Source organism: Zootoca vivipara, chromosome 4 (genome assembly GCF_963506605.1).
Source record: "Zootoca vivipara chromosome 4, rZooViv1.1, whole genome shotgun sequence".
Classification (NCBI taxonomy): domain Eukaryota; kingdom Metazoa; phylum Chordata; class Lepidosauria; order Squamata; family Lacertidae; genus Zootoca; species Zootoca vivipara.
This window is the reverse complement of record NC_083279.1, coordinates 52,145,219-52,161,936: the sequence shown is the minus strand read 5'-3', so window position 1 is coordinate 52,161,936 and position 16,718 is coordinate 52,145,219. Positions and strand designations below refer to the sequence as shown.

The 16,718-nt window shown below is 41.0% G+C and overlaps 1 protein-coding gene across 6 annotated transcripts in view; it reads right to left on the bottom strand.

Moving 5' to 3' along the window:
* The window catches only part of TIAM1 (TIAM Rac1 associated GEF 1), a 213,082-nt gene that overhangs the window by 181,312 nt on the left and 15,052 nt on the right, over positions 1-16,718 (bottom strand). The window contains exon 2 of one of the 6 annotated variants that reach the window (XM_035116723.2): positions 11,564-11,677. The exons of 4 other annotated variants lie outside the window; for them this stretch is intronic. The gene's annotated coding sequence lies outside the window, so the exon portion shown is untranslated. Of the gene's footprint in view, positions 1-11,563; positions 11,780-16,718 lie in introns of those variants that run through there. One more of the 6 variants, XM_060273619.1, reaches the window with a different exon arrangement.

Here is a 16,718-nt window from a genome sequence, read left to right as displayed (position 1 = left end):
AATTCAAAAGCTGCAAAGCAGCGACCATGTACTTTATCAAGTAACATGTCACAGTGCTATCTTCCAACTCCCTGAAGCCAATCAGAAGAGGAGGCAGCTGCACAACAAAACATACAGTGCAATGCACTTCAGAATCCAGACGTCATAAGCTTCCTGTAGTAAGGGCAAGAAAAGCCATGAATTCACAGCAAATAACCTTCAGAGAGATCTCCAACTGCTCACAGTAAGAGGGAAGATAAAGCAATGTAAAATTAACTAGCAGAGATAATCACAGGTGTTGGTGCAACAGAACAGGGTATTCTGTGTTAACAAAGTACAAAAGTCAAATACCCTGTGTTTATGTCGAGATTTACTTATCATTACACACCAGAGATATTAACAAGTGGGCCTGCATTTATAAGATAACTTAGTGCAGAATGTTTCTGATAGTAATGAATATGTAGTATATTGATGTTTTCCCTTGTCTTTTGGGAGCATCTATCACTTGCTACGGAGCTGGCTATTCTATATTTCTATGGCATATCAGGTTTGAAGAGATTACTACAGTACATTCTTATTGCAGAACTTAATACTATCCCCACCTCTTGCCATGAACGGAAATCATCATCCATCTTGTGTATATCACACTGTCAAATTGCAAAATTATATATATGAATGAAATTTGACTTGGAATCAAAGTCTTTGAATCAATTTCTACTTCAGTTTCACTTAAGCCATATGCTACATATAAAATAAGATCCCTACCTTGAAGAAATAAAACAGAGGAATGTTGCAGAGGAATTCGGAGTTCATTTGGTTAGCACCACCATTCTACGCAAGACATTCTTCTCTTCCTTCCAAGTACCAATTACGTAATATTTGTGTACCACCAATTAATATTTGTAGCTAGATTATTTTGTTAAAAGGCCAAGTGGTTTTCATAGACAGTGATGCAGTGTCATTGACATGCTTCTGCATTAATATGCAAGATCAGATTCTCTGAAGCCTCTTGCACTGGGGTCAGCAACCTTTTTCAGCTGTGGGTCGGTCCACCCCCCCCCAGGCCATGTGGTCGGCCAGACTATATTTGAGGGGTGGTGGTGAACAAATTCCTATGCCCCACAAATAACCCAGAGATGCATTTTAAATAAAAGCACACATTCTACTCATGTAAAAACACTAGACAGACCCCACAAATAACCCAGCGATGCATTTTAAATAAAAGGACACATTCTACTCATGTAAAAACATGCTGATTCCTGGGCCGTCCACAGGCCAGATTGAGAAGGTGATTGGGGCAGCATCCCGCCCCCGGGCCTTAGGTTGCATACCCCTGCTCTTGCCTCTTGCCCACCCAAGAGAATCTTAAAGCCTTTAGTCTGAGAGCAGCACCCCACATTTTCAACAATTTTTTTTCTTCAAATTGCAAAAAAAGCACAGATAGCAATGTTGACTCATAAGAAAAAATCCACATCAGGGCACCAGGGCAATTTAGGCCAACCAAATGTTATAAACTATTGTGCAGGTTTTTGAGTTCATCAGGCTGGGTGGTAAACAAGACTTGGGGGTGTAGGGTAGAAGATGGAGAGATGAACTGGGTGAAGTTTGAGCCATGAATGGAATCTGGATTTAGGTCCCAGTCTGAAGATGGAGTATGGGAAAAGTTAGCAGTCATTCAAATAAGGCTCTGCTAGATGTTTTATAGTTTCAGGTTGTATCCAAGTTTGTTAAGAAGAGGTGGTTGCCGGGGGGGGGGGGGCATATAACAGTCTGTTCAAGTTTTCATATCCAAAATGGCAAGGATGGAAAACCTGTGGCCCTCTAGTGGCTGGGATCCAGGTCCCATCAATTCTGACCTTTCACTGTGCATAGAACAATTGGTAATTTAATTCACAACTAAGTGAACGATTAAGAGTTTCAAAGAGGACCAGATCTACAGAAACGAACATAATTCTGTTTTAGATATTCTTAAACAAGCATACAGATAAAAAATAAGGTGCATTGTATGTTTATGTAAGAACTGCAAGAAGATCAAACCTATCCATTCTGAAGGAAATCAGCCCTGAGTGGAAGGACAGATCCTGAAGCTAAGGCTCCAATACTTTGGCCACCTCATGAGAAGAGAAGACTCCCTGGAAAAGACCCTGATGTTCGGAAAGATGGAGAAGGGGACGACAGAGGACAAGATGGTTGGACAGTGTTCTCAAAGCCACCAACATGAGTCTGACCAAACTGCGGGAGGCAGTGGAAGACAGGAGTGCCTGGCGTGCTCTGGTCCATGGGGTCACGAAGAGTCGGACACCACTAAATGACTAAACAACAACAACATTTATGTACAACTGCCATAAATTCAGTCACCAAAATTTTCAGATATTTTGGTTCTTGGAACATAGAATGTCCTGCATTTATAAATAATGATTGTATGCAATGGCCAATGAAGAATTATATGGCAACTTACTAATTTATTGTAGCATAAGCTCTTGTGGTCCAGAACCCACGTAGCCTGATGCAGCTAATCAGTGACCCATTCACCAACACTTTTAACTGAAGCAGGTTGCTAAGCAACCAGTTTTTACTCCAGATACCTTTGAAAGCTAACATAGCACTGGATAAAAGTAAACAAAACCACTACCCTAAGAACCCATTTTAAAATGTTCCTACACATCTTTGCTTAGGAAAAAAATACCCACTATGTTCAAATATGTTTAATCCTTTAAAGAGTTGGAAGCATAAAAACACAAAAATGCATACCATAGCAACAAACAAAGAAAATACCCCCACACACATACACACACACACACACACACACACACACACACACACACAGTTTAAAAGGCTTTTTTAATTAGCCAAAGGGCCTGGGAGAAGAGGAATGTTTTTGCCTGGTGTCTGAAGACATGTAACGACATGTAACGAAGACATGTAACGAAGGCGACAGGCAAGCCTCCCTGTGGAGAGCCTACCCCAAGTGGGGAGCCACTGCAGAAAAGGTCCTCTCTCATGTTGCCACCCTCATGTTGCTCACTGGGGCAAGATGATTTGAACATATAACACCAATTCTGGCTTGACTGCACTAGCTGCCAATTAGTTTCTGGACCCAATTCAAAGTGCGGGTTTTGACCTATGTAGCCTTAAACGGCTCAGAATCTCAATACCTCCAGGATTGCCTTTCCCCATTCGAACCTACCCAGACCATGCAATCATCATCTGAGGCCCTTGTTCATGTGCTTCCTCCACAAGAGGTCTTGCACAAGCTAAAGTTCCTGAACTGCATTACAGTAATCTAAAAGAAGTTACCAGAGCACAGACAACAGACATTAGGCTATCCCTGTGTAGATAAGGGCAAAGCTGGGCCACCAGTTGAAGCTGATGGTGGGTACTCTGCACCACCGAGGCCTCAAGCTACAACAATAGATCCAGAAGTGGCCCCAAGCTGCATACCAGCTCCTTCAGAAGGGGTAAAACCCATCAACAGCAATCCACCCCTCATCCATCCGGTCTAGGGAACTGCCCATTAACAGTGCCTCAGTCTTATCTGAACTGAGTCTCAGTTTATTGTACAATGCACAAATTTAGGTGAAGTTCAAACAAAATGCAGCTTGACTATGGGTATTCATAGATAAGTCTCTGTTGCAGTTTCATCTCTCTCTTTTTCTTTCTTTCTGTGTTTCTCTTTTAAGACCAATACTGCTATTAAGTATTTTATAAACTTTTATGCCTGTGCAAAGTCTCAGACATGCACAGACATTTCCAGTCTAACTATTGTATTTTAGACAAACTTTTGGACAGTGAAGAGAACACAAGCTTTTTTTAACATCAGGGACTTGTCAAGACTTCATAACCAGCATTTTAAACACACCTTTCCAGTCTCATCAGAATGCAGTGCGCGCAAAAGGGGAGCAGATGGCCTTATAGTAAGCACAAGGCATAATTCACTGGAGGTGCCAAGAGCAGTACTGGAAGCAGGAAAAGGAAGCCACAGCTCAACACCATGACTGATTTTATTCTTGTATTTACACTACCTCTATGTTGCGAGTACTGCTACCACGTGGTTTGGCCAATTTTAACTGGAATACATAGAAGCAAATACAGTACTCCAGAATTACACTTGTCCTCTCCTTAATGAAATTATCTCACTTTTAAAAAGACATTTGCAGTCATTTCCCCAATTACTTTTCAGCATGGCAGCTGCTACTCAAGTTCATTTCCACCACCAGTCGACAGGTGAGTGTTGACTGCAGAACTCTGCACATTATGATCTTTAGAATACCCAGTTCTATCAGACTGCACAGACCTGCTGAAACTCAATGCATTCACAATTCCTATGCATGTCATCCATCACTTTACACCTATTATTATTATTATTATTTGTATACTGCCCTATACCCATAGACTCAGGGTGGTTCACAGTCCTGGAAGCTGGCTGTAAAATGGGCTCTCCCAGTTTGCAGCATTTGCAATTTTCTGTGTGCATGGGGGGGCATGTTCATGTTTTCAACTTTTTGTTTTGAGAATTTGCTGGGTACTGTTCTCCTGCGCTAAATTTCTACAAGACTATAAAAATCCATTATGCTTCTTTTCAGTGGGACGTTGTTTTTCAGTTTGGTTAATTTCAAGGAAGAGATTTGTAGCTCTATCCTGTGGCCTAGTTAGGATGGCTACCACGATGCAAGAGCTGACACAGGCATCAGGTTCACATACCCGCCCAGCAACAGGAACAAAACCACAATACAGTAGTAGCAAAAGGGGGGGGGGGGGAACACTGACTTAACAACCACCAACATTCCCACAGTCCCTCACAACTGCATTGCAACTATTACCGGTAATCGTGATGATGTTTAATTATGACACCCCCACATACACGGAAGGCACCGATCAGCACATCACACACCATGGCAACATCACGGAACATCTACACAGTCCTCCCACACATGATGCATAAGCACATGGCCAATGAATATACACGAGAGTTTCCCATTGCCCAGGGATTAGGAAAGCAGTTTGCAGAAAAACTGTAACAAAGTTATAGTCCTGTGGCAGGATCAAAGCTCCTTGTCTGCCACTCACACAAAGAGCTGCTGACATGAAAGGGAGAAGGAAGGGATCCAGATGCACAAAGAAGAATGCACAATGATCACAGAAAGCAATACCACAAAATGCCTGGTAGCACTGCAGTGTACAATGAGAAGTGTCTTTTTTGTGCAGGCACCTGCAAATCTAGTTCACCCGGGGGAAATGCCCTTGGCCTTCTAGACAGCAGCTCATACTTGCACCACACCTTGGAGAACGTAAGAAACAGCAAAATTATTCTAACATGGCTTCTTATGCTCAACCACCAAAAAGAGGAATTGCTGTCTTCAGGCTCTATGCACAAGCCAGAGAACATGGGGAAGGGAAAGGAAAGGGGTGGGGTGGGGGGATTGGCTGGTAGCAAGAACAAAAAATGTAAGGTTAATCAGTCAAGCTAATTACTGGGGTGCTAAAGTTACACACAAATAAACCAGTACTTCGGAATGCATTTACACATGATGGAGTGATTACATAGGTAAGAGCTTCACCGGTGGCAGCCATCTTGTATAAATGAGGCCTTAGTCCACTTTGGGATCTTATTTTTTTCTCAGACACACACATTCACACACCATACAACACAACCTAACAAGGGAGGACAGAGACTACGGGCAATTTTTTTCAGTCAATACAAAATCAAAATGGTGAGAAACAATTACCATATATATATATATATATATATATATATATATATATATATATATAAAACAGCCATGAATGCTGAGGAATACCACATTTCATGCATTGGTAAAGCCATGGAGTCCAAGAGGCTCTTTGTAACAGTGTAAGAAATGAACTCCCAACACATGGCAAGGAAACATTCTGGAATTACCAATCCCTTGGAAACATTCGAATTATGTGTTATCTTTTCCCTCTATCACAATGTTCCATACACGTTTATAACATGTGGACATTTGTAATCCTTGCAATGCCTTCCATTCTTGCACAAAATATATTCTGGCTGCTGCCAACAACCATGTACTGAGTTCTTTTGAATGCCTTTGTTGTGCCTAATCATCCCATTGATTTAAGTGAAAGCTGCGGAGTCTTATAAGGAGAAATTTCCTGATACAGTACACCTAAGACTGAAAGTTCTGTACAAGTGGACACTCCCACCATAAATGGAGAAATGTCCCTAGTGTCTCAAAGTCACACCAACAACATGATGTCATTTGTGATGTTATATGTGAAAGCTGAATCAATGTTTGATACTGTCTGTGGGAAACTTTCAACTAACATTCAACTAACATATAAGCTGGTCTCTGACCGTAATAATAAATTATTATTATAACATATAAGCAGATACAATTTCTTCCACACCTTGGGATTTTCAAGAGCTGCAGTACATGTACTATATTGTAGGTGCCGTGATAAAGACTTTGTTCTACTTAGCTAGGTAGATGAGGAACAAAACCAACTTTAAAAAAAACACCACCTACAGCAAAAGCTTTAATGTAGTATCATGCTATTGAATATAACATATTAAAGTCGATTTTAAAGTGATGTTTAAAATGTTTATAAATACATCCCACGAAAAAGTTTTAAAATGCCGCCCTAGTAAATATTTTATTACATGTACAGATGCAAGACTTTTTTCCCTAGAAAATAAATCACTGGTGCTTATATCCCTTCCTCCTTGCTGCCAGCCTGCATTTCTGTCAGCACAACCAATTCCAACTTCTTAGACTCTAATCCTGTCAGAACAACTTGTGCAAGGCCAATAAGGGAGGGAAAAGTTCACATTAATCCACTTCTGTCCTTCTTTACACAGATCACCCCTTGGAGCTGTAAGACCCCGAAGTTGGATGTGCGAGCTTGGATTTAGTTTGTAATATAACCATATAAGACTGTACAATCAGCTTGTTCGCTGTCTTCAGGCAATGAGAAATTTCCAGAGAGACTTCTTTTTGAAGAGTCTAGTCAAGCTGAAAGCCCCATCTGTTCACTTTTAAAAACTGGCATTTTATTGCATTTTGCTTTAAAACTTGCTTAAAATTGCACTGAAGTAGAGTTCAAGTATATGCTGAAATGACTTGCCTGAATTTTAGCTAGTTACAAGGATAGTACGGTATTTGTTTAGATTATTTATATATTTCACCTCTCAGTCAAACGATCCTATTAGTGGAGCTGACTGCGTTTCAACAGGATGAAGGGGCAGCAGACTCCCTTCAACCGCTCCTTCCCTGGCCAGTAGATGGAGCCAAGTTGGTCTTCCTCTTGCCAGTACTCGGACACCCAACTTCGTTTTTGCCAAAGGCTTTAATGTATACTGTAGATCAGTACACTATGAAAGTCAGGTTACAGAGCAATCAGATTGCAGGATTCACAGTGGCCTAAGCTCATGGCTAGGCATATGCTAAGACATTGTCCCAACACAGTCCCCGAAGCTCACCTCTGTAAGAGTGGGATAGATAGAATACTGAGTTAGCAGAGTCTGCAGCGCATTGTCCCTAAGACCTTGGTGACAGGGGCGTACAGAGCAGGCTCACTGTCTGATCTATCCCCAGGTACCTCCATGGGGAATGACAACTTTTCACTGGTGAGAGGTGGCACTGGAGTCACATCAATCTGCAGTGACATGTCACCTGATTTATTCACAGGAAAGCTGGGAAGATGCCATCGATTTACTAAGCTTTTATTTCAACTGGGGGGTGGGGTTGGGGGGTTACATGATATTGCATCAAGCATTGTCCTATATGTTCCAGTGCACTTTCCTGCCGTTTTCCTAACTGCAAAAAATGGGAAATGGGTCTGTTGTGCAAGACCTCCAAATAAACTTCAATTGCACAGCCTGGATTTGGCAGTATGTGACTGAGCCTCATTCAAAAATAGGATCGCCCATAGTAAGAAAACACTAAGAAAGTTTACTTAATTCAAAATCCCAATGTGTAGTTTTACAATAGTAGCCACCACCTTTATTATAAAGCTTGTAGATATACAGAACTGTGGTATGCGGTCAGTGGACTAGGGGAACTAGGCTAGTCCCCTAAATGTTCCCGCTAACTTAGAGTATTAAAGTATTAAAGCCTGACGCCTCCTTCCCAAAGCCCAGGAAGCTTCTGCCTGGCATAGGGAAGGGGGTGTGATGCTCCAACAGGGTCCAAGAACCCTTCCGCTTTTGGAAGGAGAAACAGGGCTCCAAGCATCCTGTCAGAGGCCTGCCGTCTCCTTCCCAAAGTCTAGGAAGCTTCTGCCCAGCTTAGGCAGGGAGGCACAACACTCACACACACAACATCAACCCCCCCCCCACTTGCAAGCTGGCACCTCGATCCTAACTGTTCTCCTACAAAAAATTCACTGCACACCACAGATATAAAAGTAGGTTTTTAAAAATATTTTGTGATGACAACAGACATTATATTTCCTTTAATATAGTGTTAAGGAAAGGTATTCATTTAAAGTTAGAAGCCAAAGCAACACTGAATTCGATGCAACCAGGATTTCCTCCTGAGACACAAACAATAAACAGCATACCTTGCTGTTTAGGAAACACAGAAGGCGAATATGAAGGAGGTTTGTTGGTTGCCTGAACACCATCTCCCCTTCACCACATCCCCCCAGAATGACCTTCAGTTTTCATCTGCCTTTCAGAATGATGGGAGGGGGGTCAAATATTCCTGAGGCGACAAGCTAAACTATAGAACTAGACTTTCAGGCTCCAACAGTGACAAGGTTATCACACTGAAAACCAGGGGTGGGGGAGAAAGAGACCATCTGAATACATATCTGATTTGAAAGCTGCTGGTCAAAATCAAGGATATAGTGCAGAGCAATGGAGAGGACATTCTTTCCAAGTTACGACAACCTGGATGCAATTTATCTGTCTCTTTATTTGCAACATTGTATAGCTTTTTTTTTTTATTAAAAAAGCTAAACAGAACCCCGAGCCATTTATTTTGATGGAGAGTCACCACGTTAAGCCCTTGCTCAAGGTACGTCACCTCTGTGAGAGAAAGGAGGTCGCTGAATCTAACAATCCTCAGGATTTTTGCAGTCCAACCTGGTGTGAAAAGGTGAGTACAGCAGTCAGTTTCTTGGCCAACTCATGGCACACCTGGCTCAGAGAGACTGTTATCGTGTAGCAAGGATAGCTAAGTGAACTGGCTTTTCTATTCCTGGGAGGAAGTGGAAAAACATTTCAAGAGGACACTTCTGCAAGTATAGTATTCACTTCTGGTATCTTTGCCACTTGAAGAGAATTAGAAGCAATTTTAGAGACCGTTTCAGAAATTAAAACTACTGGTAGCAAGACATCAACTACCCTAGGGAAACAAAAAGTATACATTTTTTTTAAGAGGAAAGGAACAGATCCCCACCATAAGCAAATCCCATATTATCTGAACCATCTAATGATAAGTCTGCGCCATGCAGTACTAATAGCATAAGAAGAGGAATGGGGAGACCCAAGTTCAGATCCCTACTCAGCCGTGAAGTTCCCTGGGTGGCCTTGAGACAGTTAGCATCTCTTAGACTAACCTACCCACACAGTTACTGCAAGGATAAAATCATAACCATGTATGCAACTCTGAACTCTTTGGAGGAAATGTGGAACATAATAGGGATGCATGTTTCAAACAGTGAAAATCCGGACAGAAAGTTGTTGAGCATACGTCTGGATTTTCCCTGACAGTTTGAAAAGACATTTCACTAAACCCACGAAACCCACAAAAATATTCATTAGAAATACAACGTCCAATGAATTATCCCCTAAATAATAGAATCTGGTTTTCCCAGGGAGAATAACAATTGTTATTTCACACAGAAAGTTGCAAAAGAGCACAAAATTTCCGCCAATGTTTCGGGGGGGGGGGAGAGCAAGAAAAGGAGGAGAGGGAGAAGGAGGCTGAGACTTTCAGTCATCATAAATCATCATTTAATCTGATGAGAAGCTGCAGTGAACCTTGGGGTCACATGCTATCTCCTCCAGTGTCCTTCTCAAATGCAGCTACAAGAAGCAGTTTGGAAGCTTCCAGTTCAGCATAACCACAGCTTGTTGTTTCATCCAAGCAAGCCTGACAAACTGTGATCAATTGAAATTGATGCAAAAGCTTCCAAATGCCTCCTCACAGCCATGCCAAAGAGGAGAAGGGATGGGTAAGCACACAAGGCCAAAGCTTTTAGTGGCTCATTATAATCATGGACTATGGGTGATCTCTCATATTCAGGTTGCTTTCTACTACTAAGAACCACAGCATTCAACTTTACTCTTGGGAGAGTTCCTGTGATATTAACTGCCGTTTTCCCAGGAGGGTGATGTGGTGACAGAGAAAAGGTCGCCTGCTGAAGATATGTAAGGCACACAGATGTTAAAAGCACCTTATAAAGTATAAAAAATGTTTAGAAATGGGTTGCAAAGAAGTTGAATAAATAAATAAATATGACTAAAGTGCAAATATCCTAAAAGTAGTCCATCATTTTATTAGTAGGCCTTTAAGGCTTGTATTTTGTGTTTTTAAAGAGGCAATATTCAAAATTGTCTTTGTTCAATTGCAGGCCAGATGTTATGGCACCTCATAAAAATCAAAGTTCTTCTCCCAGAGAAAAATTAACTTAGATGACAAAGAGAAGATTTGAAGGCAATAAACAAATGAAGGAAGGAAGAATCTTGAACCAATATTCATTGAAAAGAGACTGACAAGCATTTGATAAGTCAATCAAATCCTGTATCTCATGAGAAGCAGATTCAATGATGGTGGATAAGCACAGAAGGTGGCTACCTAGCAAGTCTTTCAGAAACACTGTAAACACTTTATTGCACAAGCTGGTGAGTCCCATCCAAGTCAGCTGACAACACAGCAAATTCACAGATTGGGAAAAAATAAAGGCAGACAGCTTTCATGGAAGCTATATGTTCATCCAATTTCACAGCAGTTGGGATTATCAAGACCAAATTATACTTTACCATCCTGTCAAGGGTTTGGGTAGATGGGCATTTCTACTAACCATAATGATTTACCAGCTAAGGGAGCTCACAAATAATTGCTTCTCCTTCCCTGCAATGTATGATAGCAGGGAGGGAAAGCCTAGAGCTTTCTACCAACAAAAGGATCTTTCGATAGATAAGAAAGGAAGGTAAGATGTCTGCCCTTGAAATATAAACAGGTCCAGACACCTTTTATAGACAGTCATGCTGTCTCGTATAACTATGCCGCCCACAATTTTCAAAGATGGCTTTAATATAACCATGGGAAAGAAAGACGATTTGCAACAGACACTTTGATGGTATAAACAGTTCTGTTGTCCCCAGCTTTACTGCGGCAGTGCTTCTGCTGACCACAAAAGGAAAGAAAATTAAAAAGCCACTAGATACAGCCACTTAAAAAAAAAAGGCAATGCCAGATGTGAAGCCTTGCTTGAGCAAACATCTTCCACTCATATGCTTGCCACCAAGAAAGTGTGGGGAATGTATCAAGGTGGGAAATCTTGCATAGTCTTTGGTTTAGCTAGTGTGTCAAATTAAGTGTGGGGATAGAATAATAGGATGAAGCCATATTCCCTGAGCCATACACCACCTTACCTTTTCCAGTGACAGTGCTCCCCTCTCATACTCTCTCACACAGAGACACGGCTACAGTTCTATTACAGCTCCATTTCTCTCACACACAAGAGTATTTGCTTCTATTTACATAACCTGAAAGAGCAGAGGAGACCTATATTTTATGAGCATACATAAGCAAGGGATTCCACCATAGTGAAGCTCTCCCTCCCCCTCAAGTGTATGCTGCATTGTTCTGCATTATATATGGACAGACTTCAGATTTGCTAACTGTGATGGAAAAATTTCCAGGGCTTTGTTTTTTTCACGGAAAATTTTCAAATTCATCTTAGTAACAATGACTGGATGCCAACTGCAAATAAATATTCAGGAAGCATGGCCGTTTCAGAGATTTTAGCTTTGCTTACTAAAGGCAAGTGAAATAAACATGCGAATTTTGATCACTCTCTCGGGTACCAGGACAAGTTCTAATGCAAACTGAAAATTTTCTAATACAAATTACTGTACTTTGCACATATATTTTAAAATTCAAATCCCCCCCCGAAAGCAGACATCGCCGCTTGTGAGATCTACTTTGTCAGACAGAGCCAGATGCAAAGCAGTGGCTCAAAGGTGGAGCCATTTATCTTTGCACATCATGAGCCCATATAATTGGGATGACCCACAGAAACAAATCTACATTTGAGTTACTACAGATCAGAGATTCATATAGCCCAATTTAAAAGGAGTGGGGAAACCTTGTGGTTGCTGCTGCTGCTGTTAAACAGTTTGGAGTCTTGCTGTTCTACTAGAAGTTATATATCCATTTACCAGTACATACTGATCCATCTCCAGCTCAACCTTGTTCTATATCTCCTCCTCTTCTCCCAGATAAAGGTAACCATGGTGGAGTACTAAGAGGAGCAGCTGATCTCCTCAAGGACTGCCTCTCCCATATGAACTGACCCACATCCTGCAATCATTCATAGACAAATTACTGTACCACGTTTCTTTCTAACAAAACAACAAAGTTGTAATTGTTATTGTTAATTTATTGTTATGGTTCTCAACCAGCACAAAGTTGTAATTGTTATTGTTAATTAATTGTTACGGTTCTCGACCGAAGTTGTAATTATTTTAGTTTATTCTTTCATGATAGCCTCTCAAATGTTTCAGCCAGATTTGTGTGCTAGTAGCCAGCATATTTTATGAGGTTTCCATCCTTGCCAAGAGAAAACAGGCTTTTGTCTAATGAGTGCTCATGAAACTGGAAAGTTTACACAGCATCTTCACTAGATGCTGCCTGGTAAGTGAAGTCGCCTTAGCCTACTTTGTCATGCATTACCCATGAGCACCCACCTTAAATTAGAACATATTTTGCCAATATTTTTATCCAGAATCACACTGTGTTCCTTTTTTTAAATATATATTCCTTGGGCCTGTTGTCTTCTTCCAAGCCGTGTTGATGTCTCTATTAAATATCCCTTCCCTTCTTATTCCTTCGTTTATTTCATTTTCCAGCCTTATCCATTTAATCCCATCTTTATATCCAGAATCACACTGTGTTCCAAGCTAAATTCTGAAAAGTGAGTCAATTTCTCTTCTGCTCATTTGTCATTATACAGTACCTAGGCTTCCATGATTATCTGAGTCAACATAAAAATGCAATATTATTGAGCTGCTTAGGCTTTGATGCATGTTTCTTTCAGCTTTCATGTTATAAATTAGGGAAAAGGTTACCCTATCATCAACCCCTGTATTGTGTTCTGCAATACCCCTCCCAAACCCTTAAATCTTCATTTGATGCTCCAAGGCAGGTTTGGAGGGAGGGAGAACCTTTCCATTTATGGGTCTCCATCTATGGAATGTACTCCCCAGCGAGGTGCCTTCCTAGACATCTTTTTGATGCCAAGTAAATATCCCCCCCCCCCGGCTTTTGATAAACCAAGATGACATTGTTTGCGATGCCAAAGCTTCCTGTGGCTGCTGCTGCTGCTGTTGTTGTTGTTTTATTGATTTCATTTATATGCCGTTTTATATTTTTAAGGGGGAAAGTCTCAAATTGGTTTACAAGCTGTTGTGGGGAAGCAGGTGCTACATTTTATGTTATGCATAATATACTGGTATTTGGTTTATAACAGTGTTGCAAGTCACTTGGAGTTCTTCAGGTAACAACTAACTAACAACAACAACAAGTCATCATATGTGGCTTATCTGGTAGATTAATAATTATCTCCAATGAGTGCAAAAGGAAGTTGTGAAGTTGCCTCTTGGTTTATCCTTTGGCTAGTGAACCAGGATTTATGCTTTGACTAATTGCACCTACCCAAAAAACCCTGTTATATTAAAGCAAAGTTCCGTATTTACCAGAAATTGTTCAAATGTGGTGAAAGGTGTGTTCTGCTTTACATTTGTGTTAAAAGATCCTGTTCCTTAAACCTGCCTCTTTGCTCCAGAAGACCATGTCCAAGAAACCATAAATGGCCAATGCACAAAACTCCCCCCGACTTCTCTAGCCAGTAATAGAAGTTTATTATGGTCAATGTCCATTATGTGAGAAATAAACAATACTGAATTCAGTCATTCACTTATCTGCTGAAGCTAGGAAGAATCCTCCCAGTTGTCAGAGGCAGGGATACGTCAAGTCTAGCTGTCAAATTTCTCAGGCAAAACCAACAAAGGAAGTTGCTAAAACACATTCAGATCCACAATTCCTTGGTAATGCTTGGAAGACTGAATGAAACCATTTAGTAGGTGTGGTAGTTAAGTGGCAGCATTACTCTTTAGACTCACAGTTCTGTGGTTTTAACAGTGTCTGCTTTGTAAACCAGACAGCCTCTATTATAATTTAATATATAGATGGAAACCAAAATACAGCAGTTTTCTTGTAATTCAGATTCTATTTATTTATATTAATGCACACATGACTTCCAAGAAGCCCATCTAAAGCACAAGTCAACTGTTGTGTATTTTTCTCCCATATAGGACTTCCTTTCCGAAAAGGATATTCTAGAGAAGTTGCTCACTTTTCTAAGGTGGACTTTGCCATTAAAAAAATTCCAGAGTCGTTCTGTGTACTTAAATAAAAATTACACCCATGCTACTGGCTACAAGCACAGAGAGATTGACGAAGGGAAAACATATGCTAGGACCTCCTGGCCTGCCCCACAGTGAGTGAAGGGGCTCCACCTCCAAGGAGAATCTTCACCAATCCCAGGAACAAGTGAGCTTAATTAACAGCTGGTTTGTATCCAACGTAATGCTAAGTGAATGTCTCATCAGTGCAAGGCTTTTACTTGGACAACAGCAAGTTCTACCCTCCGCCTACATGCCCCCTAAATCTCTCTGGGTTCCCCCAACCCTCTAGAACAGATTCAGAGAGAGAGAAAACCCATAGCACAAGCAGAAGTCCTTGCACTGACGGAATGTACCAGTCTAGCCCTACTGTATTAACCAGGGCCGTCTTAAACCCATCTTAAGCGCTAGGTCCCTCCAGCGTGCCCCTCCAGAGCCTCTCCAAGGGCCCAGGAGTGCCAAGCGGACTCCGCGCTGCACCTCCTTCTCGTTTCCCCAGCGCTGGGTTCTGCTCAGTCAAGCTTCGCCACCAGCGTGCGCACCGCGGGACCAGCAAGAGCTGCTTGGGCGCTGTGCGCGCACTGGTGGCAAAGCTTGACTGAGTGGAACCCAGCGCTGGGGAAACGAGGAGGCGCAGCGCGGAGTCCTCGGAGAAGGAGCGCAGTCCTGGCCAGATCGCCGGAACCCTGCACTCACTTGGCGCCCTTCTATCTGCCCGGCGCCGTGGTTCTCGGCGCCACTAGCCTCTATGGCTAGGACGGGCCTGGTATTAACATTCCAACCTCTTGTATCAATTTAAAATTATTTTTCTCTCCCCTTTAAGGACTTTTGCTTTGTATAACCTTGAGAGACAAAATAAGTTCAATAAAAAAATAGGATTTTCTAGAAATGATAACATTTGACATCCAATGTGGTCCAAGGAAAAATCTATTGGGACCTGGGATAAAAGAGGTCAAATCACTGCTCCAGTTATAAGATTACCATGAGTACATCTCTGTGTGTATCTGTTTCCCATCTGTACATGGGAATTATGGATGTCTCTCACAAAAAGGAATGGTAAAAGAGGCTGAAAAAGACAGAAAAGCAGTTTGGATAAAACATTAAAGATTGCAATAATATGTGGGGCGTTTGTTAGAGTTGCTAATGCAACCAACATTTTAAAAACAAGACAGAGATCCATAATTTGAATTGAGCAACCATATATTGATGATGGAAGTTAATTCTCTAGAGTAGTCAAGTGTCCAGGATCATCACTTATTTATTATTTATTTATTCACTCATTAGTCAGATGAGCACAGTTGTATTCAAAACTAAAAGTTTTCTCTGTGAGATGTGATAACTGTCTCCAGAGACATCTCTCCATAAAAAAATAATTCTTAGATTTAAAGTAAATAAGAGGCTTTAAAGTTACATTCATCTTATATCAACAGACAAGGTTTCATCAGAGAAGAAAAGATCTAAAGATGGCTCTTGGGGAAATCATTTTATGCTTAATCTACATTTAATTAAACCTATTTTCTGCTAATTAGTTATTGATTGTTAGCAATTTAAAAGACCATATTCTTTCATACATATTCCAGCACATTAATCCTAAAGGAGTTCATCCCAATTAAAGACCAAATAGATTGCAACTCATTTTCAGATTATCTCACACTGAAACAGACAGTGACATTCACAAAAGTGAAATAACTTCCTAATCTGCATATCACTTTTGTGAATGTCTGTTTTAGTGGTTCACCCTATCAACTTTCCATTCCACATCCCTCCACTGACTTCTGAATCCAGCTGCACGTGCTCAATAATACCCTCCCTTTTTATTAGTTCATGTGTTCCCAGACTGAACCTTGATGCTGGAATCAGTTCTGGCAGAAATTAAGTCCCATCCAAGTCACCTTTATGAAGAAAGTTCCCACCTATTGGTCTTCCAGCTGTCTTCTAGAACTTCAAGTACAGTACAGTACTCCTTAATTTGGTCAAGCTATTAAAAAAAATCTAATAAAACATCACTTTCAAATGTTTTTGAAGTTTGGTATTAAGAATTAAATAACACAGCAAGGGCTGAACTATTCTGCTGACTCACATGACAGCCAGATCAAGTACGGTATAATTCCTGCGTATAAGA